Raw genomic sequence first — 13,781 nt, forward strand, 5'->3', positions numbered from 1 at the left:
TTTTTGATCAAAAAAATAGTTTCGGGTAAATTTGTCACAGATGTACCAGTTTAGGGTTTTTCGTGGTATTAACCCAAATTTTAAGTACCATGACCCCAGTTGTTGATCTAGTCATAGTCAGGTGAAACTAATCTCCACCTTCTCAGCAGTATTGAACGTTGGTAGCATCTCAGCAACGAGTCACTAAATCTTCTTACCTCCACCTACTGTCCATACATTACATTATATGTGCAAGTTTTAGTTTCAGTCTCAATTTAGTGTACATTCACATCAAGCAGTGAAGATACCGTTTGACCAAGTTCAAGATCAATAGATCCACTCATCCGTAATGCAACCACATGAATAGAATTTTCAGTCTACTTGACATCCGTAAACATGAACAAAGAAAAACCCTTGATTTGATTCAAACATGATCCTACTAAGATATCATAATTCCCAGCGAGAGAGCAGTTGAAAAACCCATATTCAAACATGTATACTAGAAGTTATCCATGGCAAAATCTCTGATACAAGACCCAAGCTACGAACAAAAACCCCCTAGAACTCCTGAGAGGCAGATCCAATGTCCCCCTTCCCTTTGCCCATCTTCTTCGGCAACAGAGTTTGGTGAATGTTGGGCAACACTCCTCCATTAGCAATGGTCACAGAACCCGGGAGCTTGCTCAATTCCTCACAGTTCCTCACTGCAAGTTGGATGTGCCTCGGGACAATCTTGGCAAACATTTAGGTGCTATTTTAATTGCATTGAATACCATTTGTAAGTAACCCAAGGAAAATGACAGGTATATGAAGCTATAGGTACTAAGGAAACAAGAACAACTACTACTACCGGTGCGTATGTTTGACTGAAAACTTCACGATAAAGGTTTTTAAATAACATAGTTAGTTTTCCTTTGCTTTGGTGATTATGAAAAGTGATTTCCTTCTTGGTAGAAGGTTAAGTAGTTTTCCTCCAATCAAAGCTTGTTGTTTTAGTCCATGAAAACTGTCTTCCGTAGATCGATTAATTTTCCATCGTCCAAACACCAGAAAATTATAAAATAATTTCCCGAATACAATTTTCCTTAAAATAAACGGGCTCCAAAAGCTCAAGAAGTAGCAAAAGTAAAAAAAACCACATATGCAGTTGATGTGGGATACATTTCAAGAGGCACTTCCATGACATTCTGTTTCTTCAAAGGCGAAATATCAAGTGTTCCAACCTTGACCTCAGAGTGGGCTGGGAATTCTCTCATTAATCAAATCTAAACAACTGCTGAATAAGACATTATTGGACAAATGGAATAGGTATAACTTTTTTTGCAGTGACATGGGTTACCTGGAACATGGGTTACCTGGAGCATGGGTTACCTGGAGCCTTTGAGGGAATTATTTAGGCTGCGTTTGGTCGTCCGGATTTCTAAATAGGATATGACTGGATAGGATAGGATAAGAAATCCTGGGATTTCTTCATATCCTATCCACTATTTGGTGGACTACGGATTTAAAGTCGGATAGGATAATTTTTTTTTTTTATTCACGGGTCCGGAGGAGTCGGTGAAGGAAAAAAAGTCGAGAATTTTTTTTGGTGAAAGCGCACAAGGTGTGGGGATGAAGATGACGACGAGTGGAGCGTAGGGCTTCTGAAAAAATAAGCATTAGAAATCCTATCCGGGTCTATCCCACCTCCCTCCCTCGGATTTTTTTATCCGGGCTATATCCGGTCTATATCCGACCTTATCTTATCCTGGACCACCACCAAACACAGGATAGGATAAAACATATCCTATCCTAGCTTTTATGCGATCGACCAAACGCAGCCTAAGAATATAGGAGGCTGCCAAAGGTATCCTGCACGGTTGCTTATGCGATTTAGGACTTCCTTTACAGCCCCATCTTCCCAGACTTTACATTCCAACTTCACGCGCACGAGAACTTCTTCATTGCCCTTGATGGATTGCTGTACGGCTGCCTTGAATTCATCGAGCATATCATAAAATTCAAGGCACTTCAAACTTCTGCAACATCTGAAAAATTGTGGAACTGTTGCTAATGATTTGCATCGAGCAAGAAATAATTTTTCTAGAGTCGGTAGTGCTTCTTCTTCAACTTGTATAGCTGCAAGATTGTCAAACATATCCAGGCCTAAAAAGCGAAGTTGTTGAAATCCCCTGCCTCAATCGTCATCTCACGTACATCAAAAGCTTGTTGCAGTTCTAGATGCTTCAGACACTGTAACTCCCTCAAATGTTGGAGTGGATCTACATTCAATTGACTCCTCTTGAGGACCAATTTGGACAAACTAGTCGAAGTGAGTATCCAGTCAGGAAGAGTTGCCAAACGTCCTGTCAAGTGAACCCGCTGAAGCAATGGGGATGTTTTTCTCTTATCTACATTTGAAAGATTTAGTATCTCTCCATCTGTGGCGGCAATTAAATGTAATGCTTCTAGTTTTTTCAACTTCTCAATGGATGAACAAAGAAGGCCAACATCTTCACTTCTCAGATTTGAAATACCTAGCCTCTGTAAATTTTCCAGTTTCACAAGCTATGCTAGCAAGTATACTCTTTCTCCATGAATGATTCCCGAAAATGTACGCCGCTTGACTTGGTTTAGCTCTATCAAGCATAACTTTTGCAATGATGTCAAGACTCCTAATCGTGATGGAGCCTTAACACCATACTTTTGGTGATTACCGTAGTTAGACTTCTGTTGGATCTGTATACTAATAGGTTGCGAAGTGCTTTTAGCCTCAATATACATCAGGTAGTTCAGCCACAGGGGTATATTTAAGATCTAGGGTCTCCAGATGTACAAAATCTCCTATGCCATTCGGAATTTTAACTACCTTGGTATCCCTCAAACTTAGGTACCTAAGATATAATAAACTGAGAATCTCTTTAGGAAAAGAATTCAAAGAAGAAGCTTGAAGATCTAGAACATTTGGCCTCTTAACCTGCCCCAGCAGCTCTTTTATCCATTTTGGGCACACCCTTTTGGAGACATGTAGGGACCGAAGTCGTTTGATGCTTGTGTGACTATTTATACTGTCCATTTGGCTCCGTAAGGACAGGCGCCATATAGTCTCAGACCATTTTTCTACCAGGTCAGCAACAATCATCGTGAACTCATCATCTTTCAACTTGGCGATAATAATTTGATGCAAAAGGTTGTGAACACGGCAGGTTCTGACCCTACCATAACTTGTTTTCTCCACCTCCTGAACTATATTATGATCTACTAGCTTTTCAAGGTTTTCATCTGAGATTATTTGGACAGTGTTTCTATCGTTCTTCTCAACAAATCTTTCTGCCATCCACAGCCGCATCAATGTGGAGCACCTTATGGGATAATTCAATGGAAAGATGCTCAAGTAAAATTGACAAAGCATGGACATCATGAAGTTGGTCCATGGGCAGGCTTATCATCCTTCCAATTAGGCCACTTGTGTCCCCTTTGGATAGCAGTGCTTCTTCAAGCCCGCCATTCAACTTTTGCCATTCAACACTTTGAAGAGTGCCCCTAATATCACCCCGAATACCAATCAAAAGGTTAGACGTGGCAAGAATCGCAAGTGGCAATCCTCCGCATTTTTCTAAGATGCCGTGAGAAACTTCTGTTAGAAAAGGTGGACAGGTATTATTGGGGAACATCTTCCGGCAAAATAGTGTAACGACCAGGTTCGACGAGGGCGGGGAGTGGTCGCCGGGGCTAAACGGGCCTGAACAAGGAGCGGCTTCCGGCAGGCTTCTAGGATGGCAAGGGGGGCATGTCTCCTTTCCCACATCGCCTAAGGAGGGAGTCTTGGGCTTGATTATAAAGGCTTGGGAAATCTTAACTTGTAAGAGGTCTTTTCTGGGGGTAGTATGGGCTGCCCTCGGAGGAACAAAATCGCGAGGACTTAGTCTCCAAAGCGGACAATATCTTACGAGTGGGACCCAGGTCGTTACAAATAGAGTGCGAGAATCATCCATGGAGAGGTAAACATGCTTAAAGTGGTGGAATCCATACAAGCGTTTAGGGAGTTTAGGAGGAGCACTACTGGATTGTGCTCATAGAGAATCCAGGAGAGCCATGGCTTTTGTTGCTAAGCTGCTGACGCGAGACGTGACGAGCACGCTTGGACGAGTTTGATCTAAATGACTCCGGAGAGACTCGAACACATGCTCTCTGCCTGCGTCATCCAAGACAAGCACCCATCTATAGTTGTTGTTCCTCAAGTCATAATCGTTCCTCATGCGTTTCAAAACCTCTTCGAGCTCAACTTGGATTCCTTGGTCGTTATTCTTGGTCAAATCCCACATCTTTGCCTTTGCCTTCATGAGCACGGCCACTTTGTCTTTGACCAACTCCAAGGATCTTAAATCCATGATCCATACATAGTATTTGAAATGACTTCTCACTCTTTGGTCGCGAAGCACGGCGCCCACTAGACTAGTCTTCCCTACTCCTTGCGCGCCGTGCACGAAAATCACTTTCGACATCGAATCGTTCTCTGTTAGCCACTGAACCAGCTGCTTTCTTGCCTCTCCAATGCCCACCAACCCATCATCGTTCACCTCAGAAAAGGCGATGGACGATGACCAATGGTAGGCCGAGCTGGAACTGGTATGATCTGCAGATAATTGAGGTGAATTCTGCATAGCAGCGGCCATATCCAGTGTAGTTTCGTAATTCTGCAACACCCTTCTCACATCACGTGATTCGAAAACCACAGTTCGGCGATTATAGTGTTCTAAAAAGTAGGTAACAAGACCTTCCAACTCACAGTTTGATTCTCGTCGCATAAAGTCATCGATAGCATCTTCAGCCACAGGGGTATCTTTATGATCCTGGGTCTCCACACGTACAAAATCTCCTATGCCATTCGGAATTTTAACTACCTTGGTATCCCTCAAACTTAGGTACCTAAGATATAATAAACTGAGAATCTCTTTAGGAAAAGAATTCAAAGAAGAAGCTTGAAGATCTAGAACATTTAGCCTCTTAACCTGCCCCAGCAGCTCTTTTATCCATTTCAGGCACACCCTTTTAGAGACATGTAGGGACCGAAGTCGTTTGATGCTTGTGTGACTATTTATACTGTCCATTTGGCTCCGTAAGGACAGGCGCCATATAGTCTCAGACCATTTTTCTACCAGGTCAGCAACAATCATCGCGAACTCATCATCTTTCAACTTGGCGATAATAATTTGATGCAAAAGGTTGTGAACACGGCAGGTTTTGACCCTACCATAACTTGTTTTCTCTACCTCCTGAACTATATTATGATCTACTAGCTTTTCAAGGTTTTCATCTGAGATTATTTGGACCGTGTTTCTATCATTCTTCTCAACAAATCTTTCTGCCATCCACAGCCGCATCAATGTGGAGCACCTTATGGGATAATTCAATGGAAAGATGCTCAAGTAAAATTGACAAAGCATGGACATCATGAAGTTGGTCCATGGGCAGGCTTATCATCCTTCCAATTAGGCCACTTGTGTCCCCTTTGAATAGCAGTGCTTCTCCAAGCCTGCCACTCAACTTTTGCCATTCAACACTTTGAGAAGTGCCCCTAATATCACCCCAAATACCAATCAAAAGGTTAAACGTGGCAAGAATCGCAAGTGGCAATCCTCCGCATTTTTCGAAGATGCCGTGAGAAACTTCTTTTAGAAAAGGTGGACAGGTATTATTGGGGAACATCTTCCGGCAAAATAGTGTAACGACCAGGTTCGACGAGGGCGGAGAGTGGTCGCCGAGGCCAAAAGGGCCTGAACAAGGAGCGGCTTCCGGCAGGCTTCTAGGATGGCAAGGGGGGGCATGTCTCCTTTCCCACATCGCCTAAGGAGGGAGTCTTGGGCTTGATTATAAAGGCTTGGGAAACCTTAACTTGTAAGAGGCCTTTTCTGGGGGTAGTATGGGCTGCCCTCGGAGGAACAAAATCGCGAGAACTTAGTCTCCAAAGCGGACAATATTTTACGAGTGGGACCAGGTCGTTACAAATAGAGTGCGAGAATCATCCATGGAGAGGTAAACATGCTTAAAGTGGTGTAATCCATACGAGCGTTTAGGGAGTTTAGGAGGAGCACTACTGGATTGTGCCCATAGAGAATCCAGGAGAGCCCTGGCTTTTGTTGCTAAGCTGCTGACGCGAGACGTGACGAGCACGCTTGGACGAGTTTGATCTAAATGACTCCGGAGAGACTCGAACACATGCTCTCTGCCTGCGTTATCCAAGACAAGCACCCATCTATAGTTGTTGTTCCTCAAGTCACAATCGTTCCTCATGCGTTTGAAAACCTCTTCGAGCTCAACTTGGATTCCTTGGTCGTTATTCTTGGTCAAATCCCACATCTTTGCCTTTGCCTTCATGAGCACGGCCACTTTGTCTTTGACCAACTCCAAGGATCTTAAATCCATGATCCATACATAGTATTTGAAATGACTCCTCACTCTTTGGTCGCGAAGCACGGCGCCCACTAGACTAGTCTTCCCTACTCCTTGCGCGCCGTGCACGAAAATCACTTCCGACATCGAATCGTTCTCTGTTAGCCACTGAACCAGCTGCTCCCTTGCCTCTTCAATGCCCACCAACCCATCATCGTTCACCTCAGAAAAGGCGATGGACGATGACCAATGGTAGGCCGAGCTGGAACTGGTATGATCTACAGATAATTGAGGTGAATTCTGCATTAGCAGCTGCTATATCCAGTGTAGTTTCGTAATTCTGCAACACCCTTCTCACATCCCGTGATTCGGAAACCATAGTTCGTCGATTGTAGTGTTCTAAAAGGTAGGTAACAAGACCTTCCAACTCACAGATTGATTCTCGTCGCATGAAGTCATCGATAGCATCTTCAACCACAGGGGTATCTTTAAGATCCAGGTTCTCCAGATTTACAAAATCTCCTATGCCATTCGGAATTTTAACTACCTTGGTATCCCTCAAACTTAGGTACCCAAGATATAATAAACTGAGAATCTCTTTAGGAAAAGAATTCAAAGAAGAAGATTGAAGATCTAGAACATTTAGCCTCTTAACCTGCCCCAGCAGCTCTTTTATCCAATTCGGGCACACCCTTTTGGAGATAAGTAGGGAGCGAAGTCGTTTGATGCTTGTGTGACTATTTATACTGTCCATTTGGCTCTGTAAGGACAGGCGCCATATAGTCTCAGACCATTTTTCTACCAGGTCGGCAACAATCATCGCGAACTCATCATCTTTCAACTTGGCGATAATAATTTGATGCAAAAGGTTGTGAACACGGCAGGTTCTGACCCTACCATAACTTGTTTTCTCCACCTCCTGAACTATATTATGATCTACTAGCTTTTCAAGGTTTTCATCTGAGATTATTTGGACAGTGTTTCTATCGTTCTTCTCAACAAATCTTTCTGCCATCCACAGCCGCATCAATGTGGAGCACCTTATGGGATAATTCAATGGAAAGATGCTCAAGTAAAATTGACAAAGCATGGACATCATGAAGTTGGTCCATGGGCAGGCTTATCATCCTTCCAATTAGGCCACTTGTGTCCCCTTTGGATAGCAGTGCTTCTTCAAGCCCGCCACTCAACTTTTTCCATTCAACACTTTGAGGAGTGCCCCTAATATCACCCCGAATACCAATCAAAAGGTTAGACGTGGCAAGAATCGCAAGTGGCAATCCTCCGCATTTTTCTAAGATAACGTGAGAAACTTCTTTTAGAAAAGGTGGACAGGTATTATTGGGGAACATCTTCCGGCAAAATAGTGTAACGACCCGGTCCGACGAGGGCGGGGAGTGGTCGCCGGGGCCAAAAGGGCCTGGACAAAGAGCGGCTTCCGGCATGCTTCTAGGATGGCAAGGGGGGCATGTCTCCTGTCCCACATCGCTTAGGGAGGGAGTCTTGGGCTTAATTATAAAGGCTTGGGAAACCTTAACTTGTAAGAGGCCTTTTCTTGGGGTAGTATGGGCTGCCCTCGGAGGAACAAAACCGTGAGGACTTAGTGTCCAAAGCGGACAATATCTTGCGAGTGGGACCCAGGTCGTTACAAATAGAGTGCGAGAATCATCCACGGAGAGGTAAACATGCTTAAAGTGGTGGAATCCATACGATCGTTTAGGGAGTTTAGGAGGAGCACTACTGGATTGTGCCCATAGAGAATCTAGGAGAGCCCTGGCTTTTGTTGCTAAGCTGCTGACGCGAGACGTGACGAGCACGCTTGGACGAGTTTGATCTAAATGACTCCGGAGAGACTCAAACAAATTCTCTTTGCCTGCGTCATCCAAGACAAGCACCCATCTGTAGTTGTTATTCCTCAAGTCATAATCGTTCCTCATGCGTTTGAAAACCTCTTCGAGCTCAACTTGGATTCCTTGGTCGTTATTCTTGGTAAAATCCTACATCTTTGCCTTTTGCCTTCATGAGCACGGCCACTTTGTCTTTGACCAACTCCAAGGATCTTAAATCCATGATCCATACATAGTATTTGAAATGACTTCTCACTCTTTGGTCGCGAAGCACGGCGCCCACTAGACTAGTCTTCCTTACTCCTTGCTCACCGTGCACGAAAATCACTTTCGACGTCGAATCGTTCTCTGTTAGCCACTGAACCAGCTGCTCCCTTGCCTCTCCAATGCCCACCAACCCATCATCGTTCTCCTCAGAAAAGGCGATGGACGATGACCAATGGTAGGCCGAGCTGGAACTGGTATGATCTACAGATAATTGAGGTTAATTCTGCATTAGCAGCTGCTATATCCAGTGTAGTTTCGTAATTCTGCAGCACCCTTCTCACATCTCGTGATTCGGAAACCACAGTTCGTCGATTGTAGTGTTCTAAAAGGTAGGTAACAAGACCTTCCAACTCACAGATTGATTCTCGTCGCATGAAGTCATCGATAGCATCTTTAGCCACAGGGGTATCTTTAAGATCCAGGGTCTCCAGATGTACAAAATCTCCTATGCCATTCGGAATTTTAACTACCTTGGTATCCCTCAAACTTAGGTACTCAAGATATAATAAACTGAGAATCCCTTTAGGAAAAGAATTCAAAGAAGAAGATTGAAGATCTAGAACATTTAGCCTCTTAACCTGCCCCAGCAGCTCTTTTATCTATTTTGGGCACACCCTTTTGGAGACAAGTAGGGAGCGAAGTCGTTTGATGCTTGTGTGACTATTTATACTTTCCATTTGGCTCTGTAAGGACAGGCGCCATATAGTCTCAGACCATTTTTCTACCAGGTCGACAACAATCATCGCGAACTCATCATCTTTCAACTCGGCGATAATAATTTGATGCAAAAGGTTGTGAACACGGCGGGTTCTGACCCTGCCATAACTTGTTTTCTCCACCTCCTGAACTATATTATGATCTACTAGCTTTTCAAGATTTTCCTCTTAGATTATTTGGACCGTGTTTCTATCATTCTGCTCAATAAATCTTTCTGCCATCCACAGCCGCATCAATGTGGAGCACCTTATGGGACAATTCAATGGAAAGATGCTCAAGTAAAATTGACAAAGCATGGACATCATGAAGTTGGTCCATGGGCAGGCTTATCATCCTTCCAATTAGGCCACTTGTGTCCCCTTTGAATAGCAGTGCTTCTCCAAGCCCACCACTCAACTTTTGCCATTCAACACTTTGAGGAGTGCCCCTAATATCACCCCGAATACCAATCAAAAGGTTAGACATGGCAAGAATCGCAGGTGGCAATCCTCCGCATTTTTCTAATATGTCGTGAGAAACTTCTTTTAGAAAAGGTGGACAGGTATTATTGGGGAACATCTTCCGGCAAAATAGTGTAACGACCCGGTCCGACGAGGGCGGGGAGTGGTCGCCGCGGCCAAAAGGGCCTGGACAAGGAGCGGCTTCCGGCAGGCTTCTAGGATGGCAAGGGGGGCATGTCTCCTGTCCCACATCGTTTAGGGAGAGAGTCTTGGGCTTGATTATAAAGGCTTGGGAAACTTTAACTTGTAAGTGGCCTTTTCTGGTGGTAGTATGGGCTGCCCTCGGAGGAACAAAACCGAGAGGACTTAGTGTCCAAAGCGGATAATATCTTGCGAGTGGGACCCAGGTCGTTACAAATAGAGTGCGAGAATCATCCATGGAGAGGTAAACATGCTTAAAGTGGTGGAATCCATACGATTGTTTAGGGAGTTTAGGAGGAGCACTACTGGATTGTGCCCATAGAGAATCCAGGAGAGCCCTGGCTTTTGTAGCTAAGCTGCTGACGCGAGACGTGACGAGCACGCTTGGACGAGTTTGATCTAAATGACTCCGGAGAGACTCGAACACATGCTCTCTGCTTGCGTCATCCAAGACAAGCACCCATCTATAGTTGGTATTCCTCAAGTCATAATCGTTCCTCATGCGTTTGAAAACCTCTTCGAGCTCAACTTGGATTCCTTGGTCATTATTCTTGGTCAAATCCCACATCTTTGCTTTTGCCTTCATGAGCACAGCCACTTTGTCTTTGACCAACTCCAAGGATCTTAAATCCATGATCCATACATAGTATTTGAAATGACTCCTCACTCTTTGGTCGCGAAGCACGGCGCCCACTAGACTAGTCTTCCTTACTCCTTGCGCACCGTGCACGAAAATCACTTTCGACGTCGAATCGTTCTCTGTTAGCCACTGAACCAGCTGCTCCCTTGCCTCTCCAATGCCCACCAACCCATCATCGTTCTCCTCGGAAAAGGCGATGGACGATGACCAATGGTAGGCCGAGCTGGAACTGGTATGATCTACAGATAATTGAGGTGAATTCTGCATTAGCAGCTGCTATATCCAGTGTAGTTTCGTAATTCTGCAACACCCTTCTCACATCCCGTGATTCGGAAACCATAGTTCGTCGATTGTAGTGTTCTAAAAGGTAGGTAACAAGACCTTCCAACTCACAGATTGATTCTCGTCGCATGAAGTCATCGATAGCATCTTCAGCCACAGGGGTATCTTTAAGATCCATGTTCTCCAGATTTACAAAATCTCCTATGCCATTCGGAATTTTAACTACCTTGGTATCCCTCAAACTTAGGTACCCAAGATATAATAAACTGAGAATCTCTTTAGGAAAAGAATTCAAAGAAGAAGATTGAAGATCTAGAACATTTAGCCTCTTAACCTGCCCCAGCAGCTCTTTTATCCATTTCGGGCACACCCTTTTGGAGATAAGTAGGGAGCGAAGTCGTTTGATGCTTGTGTGACTATTTATACTGTCCATTTGGCTCTGTAAGAACAGGCGCCATATAGTCTCAGACCATTTTTCTACCAGGTCGGCAACAATCATCGCGAACTCATCATCTTTCAACTCGGCGATAATAATTTGATGCAAAAGGTTGTGAACACGGCGGGTTCTGACCCTGCCATAACTTGTTTTCTCCACCTCCTGAACTATATTATGATCTACTAGCTTTTCAAGATTTTCCTCTTAGATTATTTGGACCGTCTTTCTATCATTCTGCTCAATAAATCTTTTTGCCATGCACAGCCGCATCAATGTGAAGCACCTTATGGGACAATTCAATGGAAAAATGCTCAAGTAAAATTGACAAAGCATGGACATCATGAAGTTGGTCCATGGGCAGGCTTATCATCCTTCCAATTAGGCCACTTGTGTCCCCTTTGAATAGCAGTGCTTTTCCAAGCCCACCACTCAACTTTTTCCATTCAACACTTTGAGGAGTGCCCCTAATATCACCCCGAATACCAATCAAAAGGTTAGACATGGCAAGAATCGCAAGTGGCAATCCTCTGCATTTTTCTAAGATACCGTGAGAAACTTCTTTTAGAAAATGTGGACAGGTATTATTGGGGAACATCTTCCGGCAAAATAGTGTAACGACCCGGTCCGACGAGGGCGGGGAGTGGTCGCCAGGACTAAAAGGGCCTGGACAAAGAGCGGCTTCCGGCAGGCTTCTAGGATGGCAAGGGGGGGCATGTCTCCTGTCCCACATCGTTTAGGGAGGGAGTCTTGGGCTTGATTATAAAGGCTTGGGAAACCTTAACTTGTAAGTGGCCTTTTCTGGTGGTAGTATGGGCTGCCCTCGGAGGAACAAAACCGAGAGGACTTAGTGTCCAAAGCGGACAATATCTTGCGAGTGGGACCTAGGTCGTTACAAATAGAGTGCGAGAATCATCCATGGAGAGGTAAACATGCTTAAAGTGGTGGAATCCATACGATCGTTTAGGGAGTTTAGGAGGAGCACTACTGGATTGTGCCCATAGAGAATCCAGGAGACACCTGGCTTTTGTTGCTAAGCTGCTGACGCGAGACGTGACGAGCACTCTTGGACGAGTTTGATCTAAATGACTCCGGAGAGACTCGAACACATGCTCTCTGCCTGCGTCATCCAAGACAAGCACCCATCTATAGTTGTTGTTCCTCAAGTCATAATCGTTCCTCATGCGTTTGAAAACCTCTTCGAGCTCCACTTGGATTACTTGGTCGTTATTCTTGGTCAAATCCTACATCTTTGCCTTTGCCTTCATGAGCACGGCCACTTTGTCTTTGACCAACTCCAAGGATCTTAAATCCATTATCCATACATAGTATTTGAAATGACTCCTCACTCTTTGGTCGCGAAGCACGGCGCCCACTAGACTAGTCTTCCTCACTCCTTGCGCGCCGTGCACGAAAATCACTTTCGACGTCGAATCGTTCTCTGTTAGCCACTGAACCAGCTGCTCCCTTGCCTCTCCAATGCCCACCAACCCATCATCGTTCTCCTCAGAAAAGGCGATGGACGATGACCAATGGTAGGCCGAGCTGGAACTGGTATAATCTACAGATAATTGAGGTGAATTCTGCATTAGCAGCTGCTATATCCAGTGTAGTTTCGTAATTCTGCAGCACCCTTCTCACATCCCGTGATTCGGAAACCACAGTTCGTCGATTGTAGTGTTCTAAAAGGTAGGTAACAAGACCTTCCAACTCACAGATTGGTTCTCGTCGCTCGAAGTCATCGATAGAATCTTCAGCCACAGGGGTATCTTTAAGATCCAGGGTCTCCAGATGTACAAAATCTCCTATGCCATTCGGAATTTTAACTACCTTGGTATCCCTCAAACTTAGGTACCCAAGATATAATAAACTGAGAATCTCTTTAGGAAAAGAATTCAAAGAAGAAGATTGAAGATCTAGAACATTTAGCCTCTTAACCTGCCCCAGCAGCTCTTTTATCCATTTTGGGCACACCCTTTTGGAGACAAGTAGGGAGCGAAGTCGTTTGATGCTTGTGTGACTATTTATACTCTCCATTTGGCTCTATAAGGACAGGCGCCATATAGTCTCAGACCATTTTTCTACCAGGTCGGCAACAATCATCGTGAACTCATCATCTTTCAACTCGGCGATAATAATTTGATGCAAAAGGTTGTGAACACGGTTGGTGCTGATCCTGCCATAACTTGTTTTCTCCACCTCCTGAACTATATTATGATCTACTAGCTTTTCAAGATTTTCCTCTTAGATTATTTGGACCGTGTTTCTATCATTCTGCTCAATAAATCTTTCTGCCATCCACAGCCGCATCAATGTGGAGCACCTTATGGGACAATTCAATGGAAAGATGCTCAAGTAAAATTGACAAAGCATGGACATCATGAAGTTGGTCCATGGGCAGGCTTATCATCCTTCCAATTAGGCCACTTGTGTCCCCTTTGAATAGCAGTGCTTCTCCATGCCCACCACTCAACTTTTGCCATTTAACACTTTGAGGAGTGCCCCTAATATCACCCCGAATACCAATCAAAAGGTTAGACATGGCAAGAATCGCAAGTGGCAATCCTCTGCATTTTTCTAAGATGCCGTGAGAAACTTCTTTT

At 44.4% G+C, this 13,781-nt stretch overlaps 2 pseudogenes; both read right to left on the reverse strand.

Annotated features, from left to right (window-relative positions):
* Positions 1-537: 537 nt before the first annotated feature.
* Positions 538-7,366, reverse strand: LOC115691856 (uncharacterized; annotated as a pseudogene).
* A 1,245-nt stretch (positions 7,367-8,611) lies between these two features.
* Positions 8,612-11,244, reverse strand: LOC130139951 (disease resistance protein RPM1-like; annotated as a pseudogene).
* Between the last annotated feature and the right edge of the window lie 2,537 nt (positions 11,245-13,781).

The sequence above is a fragment of the Syzygium oleosum genome, unplaced genomic scaffold (assembly GCF_021117445.2).
Source record: "Syzygium oleosum isolate NSW1041296 unplaced genomic scaffold, Sole_v2.1 Sole_v2.14, whole genome shotgun sequence".
In the NCBI taxonomy this organism is placed as follows: domain Eukaryota; kingdom Viridiplantae; phylum Streptophyta; class Magnoliopsida; order Myrtales; family Myrtaceae; genus Syzygium; species Syzygium oleosum.